This window comes from Pseudorca crassidens, chromosome 7, assembly GCF_039906515.1.
Source record: "Pseudorca crassidens isolate mPseCra1 chromosome 7, mPseCra1.hap1, whole genome shotgun sequence".
Classification (NCBI taxonomy): domain Eukaryota; kingdom Metazoa; phylum Chordata; class Mammalia; order Artiodactyla; family Delphinidae; genus Pseudorca; species Pseudorca crassidens.
This window is the reverse complement of record NC_090302.1, coordinates 80,560,940-80,584,003: the sequence shown is the minus strand read 5'-3', so window position 1 is coordinate 80,584,003 and position 23,064 is coordinate 80,560,940. Positions and strand designations below refer to the sequence as shown.

The window sequence follows — 23,064 nt, the reverse complement described above, 5'->3', positions numbered from 1 at the left end:
TCCATAGCTAGTATCATTCTAGACACCTACAGAAGAATTTAATTTGTACATACAATGGATACTATAGACATTAGAACTTAATTCTCAAGACCGAATGGGTAAGAGCTCCACATCCTTGCTAACATTTGGTAGTGATTTAATTTTTAGTTTTAGCCAATTCTAGTGGGATGTTTTAGGTAGATCTTTTATGAACACCACACGGCTGGATTTTGCTTTTCAATACAGGCTGCCAACTGCTCTTTTAACTGGAGCATGGAGACCATTCATGTTTATGGTAATGATGGATGTTTTGGATATATTTCTGCCATACCTTTTTTAAAAAAAATTATTTATTTTTGGCTGCATTGGGTCTTTGTTGCTGCATGCGGGCTTTCTCTAGTTGCAGTGAGCTAGGGGTTACTCCTCATTGCAGTGTGCGGGCTTCTCATTGCGGCGGTTTCTCTTGTTGCGGAGCACAGGCTCTAGGTGTGTGGACTTCAGTAATTGTGGCATGTGGGCTCCGTAGTTGTGGTTCACGGTCTCTAGAGCACAGGCTCAGTAGTTGTGGCACAGGGGCTTAGTTGCTGCCCAGCATGTGGGATCTTCCTGGAGGAGGGATTGAACCTGTGTCCCCTGCACTGGCAGGTGGATTCTTAACCACTGCGCCACCAGGGAAGTCCTGCCATACGGTCTTATGCTTGCCTGGTGTTTATTGTTTCTCTGTCCTTTTGCAGTTTTAATTCTTTTTTCTGTTTGCTTTCCTCCAATTAAAAAGTTTTTTCAAATCTATAAAATCTGAAAGAGTATAATGTGTACCTTTTAAGTAGAGTTACTACTTAATATTTTGCCACATTGACTTTTTTTTTTTTTTTTTTTTTTGCTGTACGCGGGCCTCTCACTGTTGTGGTCTCTCTCGTTGCGGAGCACAGGCTCCGGACGCGCGGGCTCAGCGGCTGTGGCTCACGGGCCCAGCTGCTCTGCGGCATGTGGGATCTTCCCAGACGGGCATGTGGGATCTTCCCGGACCGGGGCACGAACCTGTGTCCCCTGCATCGGCAGGCGGACTCTCAACCACTGCGCCACCAGGGAAGCCCTACATTGACTTTTTTCTGTATATACTCCACACATTATCTTCTGTGGCTAAATGATTTGAAAGTAAAATGCAAACATCTTGACATTTATGCCTAAATATTTCCTTAGCAAGTGTCTCTTTACAACAAAAAGCTTCTCTTACAAACAGCCACAATAACATTATTACACCTAGGAAAGTGAATAATTATTTAAAATATAATGTATAATGTCAGTAAAAATCTGATATAAATCCACATTCAGATTTTCCCAGTTGTTCAGAAAATGTCTTTTATAACTCCCTATTCAATCAGGGTTTCTGATTTACCCTATTTAGGTATTGTCACTGAAGTACACTACTGAATGATAATCCATTTCTTTCTTTTTTTTTTAAAGCTTAGGCTAGTATTTTTAGTACTTATTTATTTTGGCTGCACCAGGTCTTAGCTGCGGGATCTTCGTTGCAGCATGCATGCGGGATCTAGTTCCCTGACCAGGGATTGAACCCAGGCCCCCTGTATTGGGAGCACAGAGTCTTACCCACTGGACCACCAGGGAAGTCCTGATAATCCATTTCTTAACTGATTATTTTCTCAATTATTTATCAGATGTAACTGCCAGTCAGATGATCTGATAAGCAAGAGGTAACTACTGCTGTTACTTAGTTAAGATAATTCTTGTAAATGTTAAGTAAATTGCAGTTTATTGTAGGATAAGTGTAATTTTCTTGGGCCATTGGAAGACTGAAAGTGTCCTATTACTCCTTTGCCCACCCCAAGTTTTGAAACACTGATGAAAGTTCCTTTTTGATGTGGGAATGAAGCTAAGCTATTACATTTATAAAAACTTTTTTAGATAGTATATTCTCATGATATTTTATTTCTCTGAAATGCTCAGAATGTAGGTTAATCCAAATTAGACCTGAATGACAGTTTTTTTTTGTTGTTAATGATATATGCTACTATACAGGTGTTTACTTGAACAAAGATTTATTGTTGCTACTTGTTAGCAACTGTTAGGTGCTAGGGATACAGATGAATAATGCACTGTCCCTGTTCTCTAGGTGCTTAATTCTAGTGGGAAGACAGTGCAGTTAGGAATGAGGATGCTGTTGGGAGTGACAGAGGAAAGCACTGCCAGTTGATTCCAGGTACTGGGCAAGTCTTCCTTGAGGTATTGGGAGTCTGAGCCTTACTTTTCCTGGGTTATTCCTGTAGGATCAATTATGGGCATATTCCTGAAGTTATAATTGTTTCTTTTGTTAAAACACTTGGAATGTTAAAACATTTTGAACGTTCAAAATTAAGTTTTATTGGAATTTGCTGTTATTTGGATTACCATATTATTGTTATCTTTTGTTTGGCCTTGACTTAGTAGTTTATTTGTGGCAACTAGTAAAAGAGAAACAAAGTTATTCTTAATGTAATTTAGTCACATTAAACATTTTCTTTGGGGCAGTTTTTTATTGTAACTTAATGAATGTCTCAATTTTTCCCCTCCAATCAAGATCTCATTTTATTTTGATGAGAAATTTCCTGGTATAATATCAGTTACTTGGTGAAATACTTCTTTGAATTGCTGAAGATCAGATGGCTTCTTAAAAAAATTCTTAGCTTATTTAGTACCTTTTTTTAAAAAAAAATAAATTTATATATTTATTTTTGGCTGCGTTGGGTCTTCGTTGCTGCACGCGGGCTTTCTCTAGTTGTGGCGAGCTGGGGCTACTCTTTGTTGTGGTACGCAGGCTTCTCATTGCGGTGGCTTCTCTTGTAGAGCACGGGGCTCTAGGTGTGTAGGCTTCAGTAGTTGTGGCTTGCGGGCTCTAAAGCACAGGCTCAGTAGTTGTGGCACATGGGCTTAGTTGTTCTGCGGCATGTGGGATCTTCCCGGACCAGGGCTCGAACCCACGTTCCCTGCATTGGCAGGCAGATTCCTAACCACTGCGCCACCAGGGAAGTCCCTATTTAGTACCTTTTTAATTCCTTGTGACTGGGTGTGCTAAGGTAATGGTGGAAAAAATACCCCTGTATATTACAGAACAATCCAGGTGTTGGTAACAGGAATAAAATCCTTGTTAGCTAAAGTAGACCATTTACTATTTTATTATCACAGAAGAACTTTCATTTTTTTAAAGGCAGTTTGAGCTGTTTAATTGTTCTAATGCTTATCTCACTTTATCAAAAGATCCTAGCTGTAATGGGATGTAACTAGCTTACCATGAATCAATTTATATACTCTGACGGTCTAGCCATCTGTAGGACAAAGAAATGACCAGGAAGCCTATAAAATTACACTAAGAACTCAAGCTGCTATTAAGTAGGGCTGTTTAGTATATCGTTAAGTGACCCTAAAACACCATGGAGTTATTATGGATGTCAAGTAAAGAGTAATTGCTGTTTACATTGAAGGACAGAAAATGAGAAAATGGGTGTTGGAGTGAGAGTTGGCCGTGGTGATAGTCGTACAGCTTCGTAAATTCTAAAAATCGTTGAATTGTACACTTAAGAAGGGTGAACTACTCATTATACCACAGTAAAGTTATTTGAATTGTTTGAATAAATTGACAGTATTTTGAAATAGAATCAACAGAAAAGAAAGTGGTCAGTGTACATTAATCCGATAGTTGCTACCATTTATGGTAGCGATTAGGATCTAGGCTAAGCATCTGAGGTACATTATCTTCTTTGATCCTCCTCACAGACTTGAGAAAGAGTAAAGTGGTCAAGGTTGCTTAATCTAGTAATTTTTGCGACTTCCAAGCCTGTGCTCCTAATCACAATACTGTACTACTTTACTTATGTGAAGTACTGCTATTGTGAATATAGCCAAGTGCTAGCTGGTAAGTCAAATAGTGTCCACATTTGTGGTACATAAGGCTGGGGTTTTGTACTGGATGGGGAATGAGGGATGGATATGCAAGTGGGGCCGTTGAACTCCTGTGCCTGGTTCCACTGGACTTAATTTCATTTTTATCTGTTTTATATGTTAGGGTTTAGTCACTGGTTTGGTTGGACTTGATTTCTGTGGTTTAAGAAACAAAAACAGCACACCTCCCTTTGCTTTAGTTTTTCATTCTGATTTTACTCGCTGTTCTAATCAGCGTGGTGAGCTGGCCTCTAAGCCCTCTGCCAATTTAGGTGCATCCTATGAGGAAGGTCAGGCACACAACACTGAGAAGTGGCAATTGATAGCACACCAGCACACCCTAAGAAGAGTGACAGGAAGCCTACAAAATTACACTTAAGAACTCAAGCTGCTATTAAGTAGGGCTGTTTAGTATATCGTTAAGTGACCCTAAAACACCATGGAGTTATTATGGATGTCAAATAAAGCGTAATTGCTGTTTACATTGAAGGACAGAAAATGAGAAAATGGGTGTCATGTTCAATATGCTGTTGAGAAAACATGTCTGTGGAGGTTGGAGGCAAAAAACAAAACAAAACAAAAAAACAGGTGCAATTTGGGAGAATGACAAGTGTAGGGATCAGAAAGGAATAAAGACCTTGTATTTATTTGTGATGGTTGGTGGTTTGTGAACAGAAGTTGATGGAGTTTAACAGTTAGCAGTAAGCAGTATTCTAAAAGATTAAACATTCCACTTTGACATCAGTTTCATAATTAAGATAGTTCAGACAGATAAATAAGGGTGTGACATTTCAGTGAAGTAGAGAAGAGGCAATTATTGATATTCTGGTTGATACAGATACCTTAGAAATTCTTAGAACCTTTGAGGCTTTAAGTACAGTGACCCTTAATTCAGGTACCTGTAGAAAGTTGATGGCAGAGAGAATGTAAAGGAAGGCATAGATTTAAGGCCTTAAATCCTTTATTACTTGAATATGGGTATAGGAAGAAATGGTGCACTAAAAGAATGGCTTAAAGGTTTTGAGCTCTGGAACACTTGAAAAATGCTGTTGGTTACTTGGAAAATTTTGGAAATCTTCAAATGAGGCAGTTTTGGATGAATTCCATTATAGGTGTAGCTATCTAATAGGCAGTTACCTGGAGGCTGAAGAGACAAAGTCTTTAGCTTTTGCTTTGAAGTTGGAGGTAATTATTGATGCCAGTAGGGCATAAAATTTCTGTGAGAAGAGAGAATGTGCTTAAGAATTGAACAATTTTGTTGTTTCAGGGGTGGGAGAAAGATGGGATGCCGCTTAGGATTTGAGAACAAAAGAACTAAGATGGTGTAGTGTCTTAAAAGCCAAGGGAAAAAGTTATACAATGTGTTGTATGCCAGAGACAGGTGAAAGAATGAGAACAAGAAAGATTCGACAATTATGTGGAGGTCAGTGGCGACCTGGGGAAATAGTATCTTTCCTTCTGTTGCAGTGGTAGGGTGGTGGAAAGCAGACTGAAAGTTAAGGAGTTGTTTAGTGAGGAAATGGAGGCAGTGAGTGTATTCTTTTTGAGAAATATCGCTTATGTAGTCATTGCTTACAATTACATGCAGTTTCCAAGAGTACATGGAAGGTAATTTTTCTAAGCCATTGTTTTTGAAATTAATCTGGATGTATAGAATAGTTGAACAGGTTTTGATGCACATCCTTGTGAGAAGGAAAAGGGTATGGAATATTTTCTTAATGTAGTCGTAGGAGAGTTCCTTATTAAGGAATTTTGTATTTGGTTTGAATGAAAACTGAGCCTGGTGCATAAGTGACAGGTGTGGTAACATTTAAATGGATTGTGTGACTATGTTTTGATGGATACATTCTTCAGGTAACTGACATTTTTTAAAAAGTTGCTTTTGGCATGAGTGAAACAATAATAAGGATGCCATTAGAATAAAACAAATACGCTGTAAAAGAAAAAAAAAAAGCCAAGCAATTCAAGACTTTATATCTTGAATATATGAGGAAAGCTGAAGAACTGTAATGAAAAGCTGTGGGTGTGAAGTACTTAAAAAATCAGTGTTTATATTTTTGGCTTATGATATAGCTGTTTTCAAATAGCTTAATAATGGATATACTGAACCTTTTACATCAATTGTGAAATATTTCTGTATTTGTAACAATTGAGTGCCAAATGTTTAAATGATTTGTGCAGATGTGAAAAATGAGAGTACTTGAAATATTTTATCTGTCTTCAGTAAGAATTGAAGATTTGTAATGTAATATTGTAAATCAACTAAGCTTCAATTAAAAAAATAAAAAGAATTGAAGATTTGTAAAGTTTTGTCTGTTGTGAAAGTATAGTTGGGATTTAATCACTTTTGGCAGTAAAAGCGATTACTATGTGAGAGGGGTTAGCAGAGATGCCGCTTTGCCCCAAAACCAAAACAATAAATTAATGTGAGATAATGGATTAAAACTTTTAAGTGATTAGGAGTTGAACTAGGTAACATTTTGAGTGTTGTTGAATAGGGCTATTTCCTGAAGTTTTTCACATCTTGGGGAGTTTGGAGATTTTCCTGTGTTGAGTATTGTTATGGCTTTTCTGTGCTTGAAAATAAGAAGCAAGAGTTAAACTGATATTACAGTTTAAGATAATGTTTTAGCTTAGAGTATCAAGAATCAAAAATCTTTGATTCTTTAATTTTTTTTAAATTTTATTTTTGGCTGTGTCGGGTCTTCGTTGCAGCACGCGGGGTTTTCATTGCGGCACGTGGGCGCTGTAGTTGTGGTGTGTGGGTTCCAGAGTGCGTGGGCTCTGCAATTGAGGCACGCCTGGGCTCAGTAGTTGTGGTGCAGGCTTAGTTGCCCCGCAGCATGTGGGATCTTAGTTCCCCAACCAGGGGTCAAACCCATGTCCCCTGCATTGGAAGGCGGATTCTTAATCACTGGACCACCAGGGAAATCCTGAAAATCTTTGATTCTTGATCTTTGTAACTGGTTCTGGTCAATATGACTTGACTAAAAGAAAGACTTGGCTTATTGAACTTGTATCTTCAAGATTGGTAAGGTAGATTAGCCTATAGCTCGACACCTTCCCCTTTCTTTCTTTTTTTTTTTTTAAATAAATTTATTTATTTTATTTATTTATTTTTGGCTGTGTTGGGTCTTCACTGCTGCACACGGGCTTTCTCTAGTTGCAGCTAGCGGGGGCTACTCTTGGTTGCAGTGCGCGGGCTTCTCATTGCTGTGGCTTCTCATTGCGGAGCACAGTCTCTAGGCATGCAGGCTTCAGTAGTTGTGGATCATGGGCTCTAGAGCGCAGGCTCAGTAGTTGGGGAGCACAGGCTTAGTTGCTCCGCAGCGTGTGGGATCTTCCTGGACCAGGGCTTGGACCCGTGTCCCCTGCATTGGCAGGTGGATTCTCAACCACTGCGCCACCAGGGAAGCCCCACCTTCCCCTTTCTGACTGGGTCTCAGGAAGAGGAAATAAATAACCCAAAGGGAGAAGGCGACTTCCTTGCTTATCCCCTTCCCTATGAAGGCCTTGGGACGGAGCAACTAGCAAGAAGTTAATCTTGCTCTGATGGATGTGGAGCTGGGAGGATGGTGGCAGAATGGGAGTGAGGGTGTGAAGGCAAAAAATTTACAAAAATATGTCTCAGTCTTCATCACAGACTAAGACTATTGGCATTACGTCTATCCTGTTCTAGTGACTCTGAGACTTCACTTGATTCTCGCGAGAGGATAGGTGGGGATAAATGCAGCTGAACATGGTTGTGGAAGAGCCAAGTCAAACTAAAGTTAGGGATAGGAGAATTTGAGATGGGAACATTCAGTTGGCGATTTATTACTTTTAGTTGTGGCATGCATGCAGGATCTAGTTCCCCGACCAGGGATTGAACCCGGGCCCCCTGCATTGGGAGCATGGAGTTTTACCCACTGGACCACCAGGGAAGTCTCTCTTTTTTCTTTTCTTTTCTGTTTTTTTTTTTTTTTTGGTGCTTGATGATAATGCATGCTAACATCAGTGAATCAGTGGTTGTCTCTTAATCATTCAAGCTACCATAGAACAACCTGGGGAAAATCAAGAAACATTGAGGGTTTACTCTGTGTAAGGCTTGGGTGGAAAGTCGTCTTGCCCCCACCCCCACCCCGCAAAGACAGCGAATCAGTGATTAAAAACAATGCAGATGATTTTAAAACAAATGACAAGGAAACAGCCTGAAAGATTGTATTGTCGTTGGGTTCAGAAATTATTTTTGGAATGTGGCCATACTATGCTGCCCAGAAGCCATGCAGATATGTCAATGCTGCCACTTTTGAGAAAGAGGCCAAGGACAAGAAGGATGATGATACAATGAATTTATTTAGGAAAGTAAGTTCCTAGGTATGTCCTGGAGTTAGAATAGTTCATACTAATTCCTCCCATTACCCATCATGTGGCTAAAATACCTGATGTAGAATCAGAAACAGTTAAATCATGTTTATTGTACTGTATTTGCCAAGGAAGAGAAGTATTGCATTTTAGAAAGCAATTATATCAAAAAAGCTTGGAGCCAAAAACATTTTGGCCCCTAAAGAATTTTCTTTCATATTCCCATAATATACCCAACTTCTCAGCTGAATAGTGTAATTGAGGTGCTAATTATTATGCTACCTTGCTTTTCCATAATAGTTTATATGTTAATGTTCTGTGATAAAAGTACAATATAGTCATTTCTTGTGGATTACAATGATGCAAAACAAGTGAAAACACTGGAAGGCTATTCACTAAACTATTAACAGTAGTTATTTTGGGGTGGTGGAACTGTAGGTGGTGGTTTTATTTTTTCCCACTTTTCAGTGTTTTTTGGAACTTTGTATGTGTTACACAGTCATACAGTAAAATAATAAAGCAAAATTATGCTTTTTGCAGCTTTCTCACCTTTCCATTTGAACCAGTTGGATCAAAGTTTTCATCTAAGTTTCTTTGAGGGCAGCAATTCTCAAATTTTATTGTTCATCAAGCCTTGTTTAAACATTTCTGATTCACTAGGTCTGGGATGACCTTGGAATTTGCATTTGTGACAAGTTCTCCGGTGATGCTGATGCTGCTGGTCCAGACACCACACTTTGAGAGCCGCTCTTGCAGAGTGGTGGCTTGACATCCTGGCTGCACATTAGAAATACGGAGAGCTTGTGGGGTTTTTTTGTTTTTGTTTTTTAATTAATTTTTATTGGAGTATGGTTGCTTGACAATGTTGTGTTAGCCTCCACTGCACAACAGAATGAATCAGCCATACACATACAGATATCCCCTCCCTTTTGGACTTCCCTCCCATTTAGGTTACCACAGGACATTAGGTAGAGTTCCCTGTGCTATACAGTATGTTCCCATTAGATGTCTATTTTATACATAGTATCTGTAATGTATATGTGTCAATCCCAGTCTCCCAATTCCTCCCTCCCCACCCCTTTCCCCCTTGGTATCCATACATTTGTTCCCCATACATTTGTTCTCTTTGTCTGTGTCTCTGTTTCTGCTTTGCAAACAGGTTCATCTGTACCATTTTTCTAGATTCCACATACATGCGTTATTATACGATATTTGCTTTTCTCTTTCTGACTTACTTTACTCTGTATGACACTCTCTGTATGACACTCTCTAGGTCCATCCAGGTCTCTACAAATGACCCAGTTTCGTTCCTTTCTATGGCTGAGTAATATTCCATTGTATATATGTACCACATCTTCTTTATCCATTCCTCTGTTGATGGACATTTAGGTTGCTTCCATGTCCTGGCTGTTGTAAATAGTGCTGCTCTGAACATCTGGGGTGCGTGTGTTTTTTTTCTCTGGGTATATGCCCAGTAGCGGGATTGTTGGGTCATATGTTCTGTTTTTAGTTTTTTAAGGACCCTCCATACTGTTTTCCATAGTGGTCGTATCAATTTACATTCCCACCAACAGTGTATGAGGGTTCCCTTTTCTCCACACCCTCTCCAGCATTTGTTTGTAGATTTTTTGATGATGGCCATTCTGACCGTTGTGAGGTGATACCTCATTGTAGTTTTGATTTGCATTTCTCTAATAATTAGTGATGTTGAGCATCTTTTCATGTGTTTCTTGGCCATCTGTGTGTCTTCTTTGGAGAAATGTCTATTTAGGTCTTCTGCCCATTTTTTGATTGGATTGTTTGTTTTTTTGATATTGAGCTGTATGAGCTGCTCTTGTATATTTTGGAGATTAATCCTTTGTTGATTCGTTTGCAAATATTTTCTCCCATTCTGAGGGTTGTCTTTTCGTCTTATGGTTTCCTTTGCTGTGCAAAAGCTTTTAAGTGGAGAGCTTTGTCTTTTAAAAATAGATATATAATTTATATACCATAAAATTCATCCTTTTAAAGTATGCAATTCAGTGGTTTTTAGTATATTCACAAGGTTGTGCAAACATCACTATTTCTAGAACATTTTCATCACCCCAAAAAGAAGCCCCCCATTCCCATTAGCATCTATCCATTCTCTCCTGATCCCATCTACTAATCTACTTTCTGGCTCTATGGATTTGCCTCTTCTGGAAATTACATATAAATGGAATAATACAGTATACATATGTGATCTTTTGTGACTGGCTTCTTTCACTTAGCATAACATTTTCAAGTTTCATCCATGTTGTAGTTTTTATCAGAAATTTTATTCCTTTCAGTACTTGAATAATATGGATAATACTTCATTGTGTGGTTATGTCACATTTTGTTTATCCATTCATCATTGGGTTGTTTCTACTTTCTGGCTGTTATGACTAATACTGCTTATGAACATTCCATGTGCACATTTCTGGGTGAATATATGTTTTCAGTTCTCTTGGGTATGTACCTAGGATTGGAATTGCTTGGTCATATGGTAAGTCTTTGTTTAACTTTTTAGAAACTGCTTGGAGAACTTTTAAAAAAGAATACTGATGTTTGGGTTTTACCTATTCTGAGCAGCCTGATTTTAATAGGACCTGGTTTCATTTTTTAGAAGTTGCTCAAGTGATTGTACTATGCAATGAGGGGTGGTGATGGATGGTGATCCACTATTCTAGAGTCTTAAACTTTGTTTATTTGATGATGGGAAATTCCCGATGCTTCTGGAGATACCATCACTGTTAAGAACCGGACATGGATAGAAAGGCACTTTTAGCTAATAAGTAAGCTGACAAACCGGGGTTGACATTCTGGTGTTTTCATGGAGTAGCAGTTTTTCTGGACTCCTCCTTTACTTGTTTCACCATTCTATTGGTTCCTTAGGCCCACTGTGCAACCACAGGATCAGAACATGGCAGGAGATAATAGCATAGTTATCTAGTAATTACTTTTCTTTTTTTTTTTTAATTGAAGTATAGTAGCTTTACAATATTGTGTTAATTTCAGCACAGTGATTCAGTATTTTTGCAGGTTATATTTTATTAGAGGATATTAAAGATAATGGGTATATAGTAATTCCTTGTTGCCAGAGCCTGTGAGGAACTTAGAAGGTTTCAGAAATGGAGGCTGAAAGCAGAAAGCAAACTCTGGATGTGTCACTGTATATGTGGGTGGGTACTAATTCTGGGGGAGCAAGACCAGAGAATAACACACAGGAAGGTAAACAGAATCTGATATACGTAGAGCAAGAAAAAAAAGTGGGTGTGAGTGTGTTTAGCAAGAATTATTACTGGATTTATAAGAAAGCCATTAATATATTCTGGTAAGTGGATGATTTATAGAAATTCTATTTTAATCTAGTTCCAGTGTAAGTTTTTTTTTTTTTAAATTAAAAAAAACGAGACCCTTTACTAGTCTTTGTCTATGGTGTAGTAACCCTCTAATGAATGTAACATCTTGGTATTATTTGGAGAGTGCTTGTTTGATTGCAATCTAAATAAAAAGTACAGTATTACAACTTGTAGGTCTTCTGAAATGCTGTATAGTATGGGTACCCCCTCCAAGCCCCCTCCCTTTTAAAAAAAATTTTTCTTTTTTTTTTTTTAAGATTTTTTTTGGCCATGCTGCAAGGCATGTGGGATCCTAGTTCCCCGACCAAGGATCAAACTCACTCCCCCTGCATTGGAAGCGTGGAGTCATAACCACTGGAAGTCTGAAACCCCCTTCCCCACCTTTTTTGAGAGAAAGGGCTGTTAGAAGAAGGGATTAAGACTGGTCATGAACAACGAGGGGCTTCTAAGGGATAGGAGGGCAAAGAATCATAAGATAGCTACTGAACTAGGGTCTTGGTTAAAGATAGGGTTTAGAGCCAAGAAATAGCAGTGTAGGAGTGGGACAGATGTAAGGAAGCAGCCATAGGCAGTTAAATCATTTTTCTCCCCTGACCTTAGGTAACCTAAAAGAGAAATATGACTATACCAAATAATTTTTGATGTCCTATAATGTTCAAGGGTTCATCAGCACTCATCTTTTCTGTGGGCAGATTATATGTACAGAATAGCAGATAACATTGTCAGCCAAGCCTGGGCGTAGGGGAGTTAACCTTGTCCACCAACTGCTAGAGGCCTGACCTTGCCCTCAGCAGCTGTGGAGAATAAAAGTATCAGCTTGGTCAGCTCCTGGCACGCAGGGCACAATAAGTTTAGTTGCGTGTAATTGGGTCTCATACTAGAGTTCCTTGGCACTCCTTGGCACTGTAGCTGCCTCACTCTCTCCTGAGTTGGGGATGTAGACTTCCTCTTGTTGGCTGCTTTGGGCTTCCCAAATTTGTTGAGGTTCTTAATACAAATCAGTGTTCTCTGCAGGAATGAAAAAATGAATTTCCTCTGCAGAAAAAGGTTGAGAATAATGGGTATTTTCTTAATAGAAAAAGCAAGAACAGGGCTTCCCTGGTGGTGCAGTGGTTAGGAATCCGCCTGCTAATGCAGGGGACACGGGTTCGAGCCCTGGGCTGGGAAGATCCCACATGCCGTGGAGCAACTAAGCCCGTGGGCCACAACTACCGAGCCTGCGCTCTAGAGCCCGCAAGCCACAGCTACTGAGCCTGCGTGCCACAACTACTGAAGCCCACGCGCCTAGAGCCCGTGCCCTGCAACAAGAGAAGCCACTGCAATGAGAAGCCACTGCAATGAGAAGCCGTGAACCGCAACGAAGAGTAGCCCCTGCTCGCCACAACTAGAGAAAGCCCGCGCACAGCAACGAAGACCCAACACAGCCAAGCAATAAATAAATAAATGTATTTAAAAAAACCCAAAACCCAAAAAACATTACAATAGACAACCAAGGGAGCACCTGTGGGTATCTGAAAGGCTGGGAAGCTAGGTGAGATTCTGACCCAGAACCAGATCTTTTGCATCAGGTATGAGTTATGAAGGTGACGCCAACAGTAGTTATGCCGTCTTAAAGAAGAGGAAGCTGAGTTGGAGTCTGTTGTATATTTGTAATTGATATATATGCTTGCAGCATAGCATAGCGGGTGAGAACACAGACTGTGGAGCCAGATGGCCTGGGTTTGAATCTTGACCTTACCACTTAACTAGCTGTGAATCTTTGTATGTCTTAATTTCCTGTCTGTAAAATAGGAGTAGTATTAGGATGTATTTCAGAGTGTTGTCGGTAAGGTAATGACTTAATTCTGTATGCGTAAAGCACTTCAGTGGTGTCTGGCACTTGGTAAACAGTATGCATTTGTTGCTATATTATTGTCATTACTTAATGGTTTCAGGCTATTGAGAATGAGTGACTGAGTCTTTGATACAGATGAAGGACCCCCTACCCATCCTTGCCAGTCTAACTAAGACAGACCTGGTCCCATTGGCCTAAGGACCGAGTGAGCAGCATCTCTGTGAGCATTCTTTTTTTTTTTTTTTTTTTGAGCTGCGCCATGCAGCATGTGAGATCTTGGTTCCCTGACCAGGGATCGAACCCGTGCCCCATGCAGTGGAAGCCCGGAGTCTAAACCACTGGACTGCCAGGGAAGTCCCCTCTGTGAGCATTCTTGATGCAGACTAGTTTCTGTTCTTAGTAGTTGAGCTCTTAGCTGATTAAGTAATTCATGTTGTGTGGGTTAATTATATTCTGTTTGGAAAAAAAAGACATTTATTTTGCTGTTTCTGGAATATAATTTTTTCTTGATGCAGTGGATGAAATACTCTGTGAACCTCCTGGTTTCAGAGGTACCTTCCAATGCTGACACTTTGTGATACTTACTATCTTAAATAAAGCCCTTGGTGCTTTCACCAAAGTCTTCACAGTTCTCAGCATGTTATCAACAAGTGTTCTGTAACATCTCAGGATGACCAAATGTATCTTTGTTTTTCTGTTAGGGTTTACGTGGTTTGTAGATAAATTTTTACCCAACAATTCTTTTTTTTTTGGCCGCTCTGCGTGGCATGTGGGATCCTAGTTCCCCAGCCAGAGATAGAACCCGCACCCCCAGATTGGAAGCGCAGTCTTAACCACTGGACTGCCAGGGAAGTCTCCAAACAATATTTTTTTTTTATGCCTTTTTAATGTCTAACGTTAGGTAGGGTTCTCTTACGAGTTTGTGGTATTTGCTTATGTAAACTTTAATAGAAGTGCAGGTGGCTGTTAACCATGTCCAGTTCATTCTGAAATTCTGGAACACTTGAAAATGCAGCTCTTTCACTGACGTATCTTATCTACAAAAAGTGCTTGAAAAAAATAACAGTTAATAAAACATTTTCTAAAAGTGTCCCTTTACAGAGACAGTCTTTGTAGTTTAATCAAATTGGTTTATTCTGCTGGTTTACTTTCCTTCTATTACAAGTAATTTTAGACCATTCTTGCACTTTAGATAATCTAGGAAGCTTTATATGGTATTTTGCTGATTTTGTTTTTAAAGAGGTTAAAAATGTAGTAGCATTTCTTACCCCTGTTAAAATCTATCATATCTTTAATTTACTTTGAATGAGGTGAGGTTAAAATCGGTGTTAAAATTTGGTTGTATAGATTGAATAACCTGGTGCTTCCTGCCACTCAAGAACTTGAGATATGTATGTTTGAGTTTCTACTGGATTATTTTTAGAATCTCTTGCTCTTGTCTGTTTCTATTCTAAGAATTCTCTTGGAACCTGTTCCAGGATAGTAGTTCTTGGGGGTGGAGAGTGGTAGGATGGAACACAAGAGTAAACTGAATTCCTGTGGCCTGGCAACTCGGTTGCTTATTGGAGAAGCACTCTCATTTACTACACAGAGCTTTTTTTCCCAGAAAAGGGAACAGAGAATTTCCCCATATGGCAGTATGCTAAAGGTGTTGAGTTTTTAAAAAATTAATTAATTAATTATATTTTTGGCTGCATTGGGTCCTCGTTGCTGCGCACGGGCTTTTCTCTAGTTGCAGCGAGCGGGAGCTTCTCTTTTTTGCAGTGTGCAGGCTTCTCATTGCCGTGGATTCTCTTGTTGTGGAGCACGGGCTCTAGGTGCTTGGCTTTCAGTAGTTGTGGCACACGGGCTCAGTAGTTGTGGCTTGTGGGCTCTAGAGCGCAGGCTCAGTAGTTGTGGCCCACGGGCTTAGTTGCTCCGCGGCCTGTGGGATCTTTCCGGACCAGGGTCGAACCCGTGTCCCCTGCATTGGCAGGCAGATTCTTAACCACTGCGCCACCAGGGAAGTCCCAAGGTGTTGATTTTTATAGTCTAATTTCCGTGACTTACTCATTTTCACAATTCACTGGTGGTAATTTTTAAGGATGTCGATAATGATTTTGGTAACTTATGCTTTTTACCTTGTTTTATGAATTCATTGTCTCCAGAGGCTCTATGTAAAGCATAAGAAAATTTGTTGAATCATACATCCTGTTGACTTTGTTTTCTGAGCTCTGTTTTTTCCCAGAGGATTTTAGTAACACTTTTTTCCCCCTCTGCTTACTTTATAAACTTGCACGTTTATCTTTAGAGCATGTGCTCTAGGCGTGCGGGCTTCAGTAGTTGCAGCACTCAGGCTCAGTAGTTGTGGCTTGCGGGCTCTAGAGCTCAGCGTCAGTAGTTGTGGCGCACGAGCTTAGCTGCTCTGTGGCATGTGGGATCTTCCTGGACCAGAGCTTGAACCCGTGTCCCCTGCATTGGCAGGCGGATTCTTAACCACTGTGCCACCAAGGAATTCCCTAGAGATATTAAGTCTTAATGTTTATATTGAGGCAGTGAATTAGTAAATTTTTTATAGTTTGAAACATAAGGAGTTTATGGTTTTTCTGATTGACAAGTGAGATTCAGATACATTACATCAAAGTGTTTGGTTTTAATAGCAAGACTATTAAGACTAAAAGTCTTGTGTAAATCAAAAAACTCGATCTAAGCATCCATTCAATTTAGCTTATTTCTGTACATGCAGATTTTCATCACCAGATGGCACTGCTGTAAGAAGAAATTCTCATTTTGTTATATTTAATGTACCTAGTTTATTTTCATAAATGGGGGCACTGAGGATTAAACAGTTAAAGATGAGTGAGAAAAGGATCACATAATTCAATTAAAAAAAGAACTGTTTTGAAATCTGTGGGTAAACTAAAAACGACTTTTTTTAAAAAAAGGTTTTACCCTGGGAATGCCACTCAGCCAGGCAGGTTTTGGTTGGATGCTTAACTTTTAGATATTTAGCATAGAATTATAGAGTATTAGTGCTCAAAGTGATTTTAGAAAGAATCAAGTAATCCCTTTATTTCAGAAATACTAGTTTCACATTTGTATGATGCTTGACAGTTTCATATGTTTGTATTCATATCTGAGAACACTAAACTCAAAGAAAGCTCTTAAAATAATCGTGACAAAACAATTAACCTTGTTTATATAATACAACCAAAACAGTAAACCCAAACCAATAAAATCTCAAAATCTTTAACTCAAAAAAGTATGCAAAGTGTGTATTCATACTGACAGTGAGAGACGGATTCAAATAGAGTAAAAAGTTTTAAACCGGCATATTAGGCATGTGAGATATTCTGGTTAATTGGTTATTTGCTATTTACAGTGTATGTATAAGGCAGTGCAGTAATATGCCTGTGACCTTTAGCATTCCAGTTGACAGAGGACCTATTAAGAATATTAGTAAATAATATTAGAATAGCTGATTCAATGAAAAGCTTGTGAAACCTTTTCTAGCTAAAATAGGTTTCAGGGACATAATTTTCCTTGTGATGCCTGAAATGGTATCCTGAATTATGGTTCGTCTCTTCTCTAAATTTAAGATACACAGGTCCAAAAGATAACTAGAAATACTTGTATAATGTCATTTCATTAACCTGAGATGTGTAAGATTTATAAATAGGGGAACATTGTTTCACATCATGGGAGTGCTTGCTTTGAGGTGTCTGTAACTGATTGTTTTAGAAAACAGAATTCAATTCATGTATTGTTCTTTTTTGGAATCATTGGCTCTGTTATGATTTGGTCTTCCTTACGTCATTCTTAATTTTTATAAGTTACTAGCTTCTATCACATGTCATTTCAACATATTTATCAAATGTCTCTTATATTGACACCTATTTAGTAGTGAAGGGAAAAAACAAAATAAAATGAATTTCTGGTCTTAACTCGTTTATGATTTAAGGTTAGGAAGACAAGTTAGATATAGAAGAAACAGAATTGATAAGCTAAAATATGAATTGCATGTATGTACTGTAGAATTCAAAGGAAAGTTAATATATAAAAAGTATTAGGAAATATAATCCTAGAAATCTGTAGGCTGTTTTGGGATATTTTAAATGGACTTTGATGGAAACTTAAGGGCTATTTTGGTTATCTACTGTGAAGTTCTGACAGACTCTTGCTGGTTTTCCTATTGGATAATTTTCTGTTGCTTTGTGTTTCATGGTATTTCTCTTTGTTTTTTTTTCTTTTTTTTTTAGCTGCACTGAGCGGCTTATGGGATCTTAGTTCCCTGATGACCGGGTATTGAACCCGGGCCCTCAGCAGTGAAAGCAGAGTCTTAACCACTGGACTGCCAGGGAATTCCCCATAGTATTTCTTTCTTTCTTTGTGTTTTAATTGAAGTATAGTTGATTTACAATGTTAGTTTCTGGTATACAGCAAAGTGATTCAGTTTTACATATATATTTTTCATATTCTTTTCCATTATGGTTTATTACAGGATATTGAATGTAGTTCCCTGTGCTATACAACAGGACCTTGTTTATCCATCAGAGTTTTTTTTTTTTTTTTTTTAAGATTTCTTTGATGTGGACCTTTTTTTTTTTTTTGGTGGTATGTGGGCCTCTCACTGTTGTGGCCTCTCCTGTTGCGGAGCACAGGCTCCAGACGCGCAGGCTCAACGGCCATGGCTCATGGGCCCAGCCGCTCCACGGCATGTGGGATCTTCCCGGACCAGGGCACGAACCCGTGTCCCCTGCATCGGCAGGTGGACTCTCAACCACTGCACTACCAGGGAAGCACAATGTGGACCATCTTTAAAGTCTTTATTAAATTTGTTACAATATTCCTTCTGTTTTATGTTTTGGTTTTTTGGCCATGAGGCACGTGGGAGCTTAGCTTCCTGACCAGGGATTGAACCCGCACCCCCTTGCATTGGAAGGCGAAATGTTAACTACTGGACCACCAGGGAAGTCCCCAGTATTTCTTAATATTGATAAAATCCAAATACTAGTTCTTGTCACATGTATGTTGATAAAAAATTTCCCAGTTTATGGCTTGTATTTTCACAGGGCCAGCTGCTTTTTTATGAACAGAAGTTTTTAATTTTAAAGTTATTAATCTTTGGGACTTCCCTGGAGGTCCAGTGGTTAGGACTCTGCTCTTCCACTGCAGGGGGCCTGGGTTCAATCCCTGGTTGGGGAACTAAGATCCCGCATGCCGCTTGTGTGGCCAAAAAAAAAAAAAGGTATTAATCTTTGCAATTTTAGCAGTTCTTATATTGACACCTATTTAGTAGTGAAGGGGGCTGTAGAGTAGTGAGTAGAGCGGGGACTGCTCTTGGTTGCGGTGCGCGGGCTTCTCTTAAGAAAATAATTACTATTATGAGATAAAAATTCCTTTATACAGGGTGAAAAAATTAACCTTATTTTCTTCTGAAGTCAATAATTTTGACTTTTGTATATTCTTAAAATACCTGTTAAACAACTTTTCTAACGTATGGCCTAGTAAAAAACATTTTTTAAACTATAGTCAACCAGTTCTTTCAACCTCTCTGAAAGTTGTTCTTTCCTGACCACATGCATTGCCATCTTTTTGGAAATCATATTTCTGGGCTTTCTCTTCTGATCCATTGCATGGGTTGTCTCTCCCTGTACCAGTCTTGTAGTGTTGTAATTACTGTGGCATTCTAATCCTTGCTACCTGGACGATCAGCCTTGGGCCTTGTTGTTTTTGTTTTAAGGAGCGTCTTAGCTGTTGACTGTTTGCTCCCCTGTGTAATTTTAGAATCACCTTGTCAGGTTTGAGACAAATCCTTGTTAGACTTTCGTTGGGAATTTGTCGAATCTAGTTGAGGAAGAATGATAACTTTTATTGAGTGAATAGGTATTGGAGCACGTTTTTCAAGGGCCAGATAGGAAATATTTTCTGCTTTGCCTGTGTTATAACTATTCAGTACTGCCACTGTAGTGCAAAAGCAGCCATAGACATAGAATTTTTTTTGTTAGCTGGTATATAGGTGTAATTAATTTTTGTACATTTATTTTTATTTTGTATCTAGAAGTTTTGCTAAACTTAACCAATTATAATAATATAGCTGAAGATTCTTTACACTTCTTTTGTTGAAGTATAGTTGATTTACAATGTTGTGTTAGTTTCAGGTGTTTACACTTGTTTGTACAATTATTAGGGAAGTGGGATCTTTTAAAATATTATTTTCTAATCTTTTGAGTGTGTCTTTTAATTGCCACAGTGAGCTGGCAAGGACCTCCAAATCAGTGTTTAAATGGAAGTGATCACGGCAGTGATGCCTGTATTTTGTTGTTTATTTTTGTTATCTTAAAGGAATGCTTTTAATTCAGTGTGGTTTTTGCTGCAGGTTTATATAGATAACCTTTTATCAAGTCAAAGAGTATTCTTGTTTTCTAAGAATTTTTATTTTTTTATTTTTTATTTTTTTAAGAATTTTTATTTTGAGTGAATGTTGAATTTCACTAATGTCTTTATTGAAATGCTTATATGATCATAATTTTTTTTTTTTTTTTTTCCGGTACGCGGGCCTCTCACTGTCGTGGCCTCTCCTGTTGCGGAGCACAGGCTCCGGACGCGTAGGCTCAGCAGCCATGGCTCACGGGCCTAGCCGCTCCGCGGCATGTGGGATCTTCCCGGACCGGGGCATGAACCCGTGTCCCCTGCATCGGCAGGTGGACTCTCAACTACTGCGCCACCAGGGAAGCCCGATCATAAATTTTTAAATTTTATTCTGTGAAAGTGATTTTATTAAATGATTTTTCATTTCTTCAGAATTTTATTTTTATTTAAAAATTAAAAAAAAATTTATATTGGAGTATAGTTGATTAACAATGTTGTGTTAGTTTCAGGTGTTCAGCAAAGTGATTCAGTTACACGTATACATGTATCTGTTCTTTTTCAAATTCTTTTCCCATTTAGGTTGTTACAGAATATGGAGCAGAGTTCCCTATGCTATACAGTAGGTCCTTTTTGGTATATATATAATATATATAATAAAATATATATATTTTAAAGGTAGTAGTGTGTATACATCAATCCCAGACTCCCAGTTTATCCCTCCCTCCAACCTTTCCCCTTTGGTAACCATAAGTTTGGTTTCTAAGTCTGTGTGGATTTTTCATTTCTTAAACCAACTTTATTCCTGGGACATCCTAGACATGGTTATGGTGTATTTTCTTTTTTATACAATGCTGGATTCAATTTAGAATTTTTATGGCTACATCTGTCAGTGAGATTGACTTATAATTATTGTTTCTTCTACTGTCCTTATCAGGTTCTAGTATCAAGGCTAATTTCATCCTCATATTTTCATTTTCATGTCTTGCCTCTTTAATATAATTAGAATGACTTGTTCTTTAATTATGTGATAGTAATTGTGGGCAAAATTGTTGGGTGAATTGATTTTTTAAATTGTGATAAAATATGTGTAACATAAAATTTACCTTTTTAACCATTTTAAGGTGTACAGTTCAGTGACATTAAGTACATTCATATTGTTGTACAGCCATAGGGGTGCATTAATTTTTGAATGCCTTGGGTCCACAGTTTTCTGAAGAGAACTTATTAAGGAGCTAGAATGTGTGAAGTAGTGGAAAGAGTCCAAACTTTGGCATCAAGACAGACCTGTACATCCCAACTCCCTTATTACTTGGCCTAGGTCTATGTGATAGGTTATATATTCACCTATAAAACAGATATCGTAATACCCACCTTGCACAGATAATGTGATAATTTGGAGGTAAAGTGGTTCCTGGAGTGTCGATAATACGATGGCAGTTGCTACTATTATAATAAATTTGCAGCTCTAAATATTAAAAAGTGTACTTAGCTTTGCTAGGAATGCCTCTGTTCTACAAATTAGGATGTTTGTAATGCTGCTTGACCTCAGTTCTTTTTGTAATACTTTTTTTTTTTTTGGCCACACTGCGTGGCCTCCAGGATCTTCGTTCCCTGACCAGGGATCGAACCTGGGCCCCCAGCAGTGGAAGTGCAGAGTCCTAACCACTGGACCGCCAGGGAATTCCTCATAAATATTTCTTGACCACAGCTTTAGTCCAGTACAAGCTTTTTTTTTTGGCTGCATTTGGTCTTCGTTGCTGCATGCGGGCTTTCTCTAGTTGCGGCGAGCGGGGGCTGCTCTTGGTTGTGGTGTGCGGGCTTCTCATTGCGGTGGCTTCTCTTGTTGTGGAGCATGTCCTCTAGGCTCACAGCTTCAGCAGTTGTGGCACGCAGGCTCAGTAGTCGTGGCTCGCGGGCTCTAGAGCGCAGGCTCAGTAGTTGTGGCACACGGGCCTAGTTGCTCCGTGGCATGTGGGATCTTCCTGGACCAGGGCTCGAACTCATGTCTCCTGCATTGGCAGGCGGATTCTTAACCACTGCGCCACGAGGGAAGCCCCCCAGTACAAGCTTTGAACTTATATTTCTTGTCTTTTTCTGTTCAGTTTCTCAGATTTATCCAGGATTGATTTCAGGAGCCACTTTTTTTTTTAAAAAAAAACTATGATTAGTACATGTTCTTTACAGCAGAAGTCTTGTTGATTTCCAGGATTGTGGTCCTCTAGTCTCCTCATTCACAATTGTGGATTTACCTCCTATCTTCAGTCTTTTTTGCTTTCCTTAATATTATAGTGTAGAATTGAGTCTGCATGGAACTTCTCTTTTTCTTAAGAGGCTTTCCCCCTATATCTACAGTGTTCCAGTCAAGCCTTCTTTGTTTGTTTGTTTTTTGGCCTCTCTGTGTGGATTATGGGATTTTAGTTCCCTGACCAGGGATTGAACCCGGGCCTGTGGCAGTGAAAGCACAGAATCCTATCCATTGGACTGCCAGGGAATTACCCAGTCAGGCCTTTCTGATAGCCCATCACCTGCCAAGTAGGTTATTCCATGCTGGGGGTAGATATTTTGTCATTTTTCTGCGGCTGACTCAGCCCCTTCTACCCATCATTCCTCTCAGAGTGGTGAGTGACAATGAGGTATGGTAATATTGTCTTTTATTTACTTATTTATTTTTTGGCCTTTTATTTTTTTTAATTTTTTTTTTTTTTTTTTTTTTTTGCGGTATGTGGGCCTCTCACTGTTGTGGCCTCTCCCGTTGCGGAGCACAGGCTCCGGACGCGCAGGCTTAGCGGCCATGGCTCACAGGCCCGGCCGCTCCACGGCATGTGGGATCTTCCCAGACCGGGGCACGAACCCGTGTCCCCTGCATCAGCAGGCGGACTCTCAACCACTGCGCCACCAGGGAAGCCCTTTTTAATTAATTTTTATTGGAGTATGGTTGCTTTACAACGTTGTGTTAAAAAAAAAGTGGAATGCTTCACGAATTTGCTTGTCATCCTTGTGCAGGGGCCATGCTAATCTTCTCTGTATCGTTCCAGTTTTAGTATATGTGCTGCTGAAACGAGCACTGACCTTTTATTTTTTAACTAATGTTCCTCATTCCTCTGAATCGTACACTTGAAAAGCAGGGTCCTTTCAAAACTGTCTCGCTAACCCCTTATAGGTGACTCCATTATTTCTGGTTTCAATCCAGGGTGTTATCATTTGTATTTTTTTGTTGGCAATTACCTCATGGTAGACCCAGAACCTCTAACCTTTGTCAGC

The 23,064-nt window shown here is 39.1% G+C and overlaps 1 protein-coding gene and 1 non-coding gene across 5 annotated transcripts in view; one reads left to right on the top strand and one right to left on the bottom strand.

The window, feature by feature from the left end:
* Positions 1-23,064, top strand: part of UBAP2 (ubiquitin associated protein 2) — a 125,123-nt gene that overhangs the window by 5,400 nt on the left and 96,659 nt on the right. The gene's annotated exons all lie outside the window — the stretch shown is intronic.
* On the bottom strand, positions 22,762-22,868 carry LOC137228472 (U6 spliceosomal RNA). The gene has a single exon (XR_010945263.1). It is a non-coding gene; the product is annotated as a U6 spliceosomal RNA (small nuclear RNA).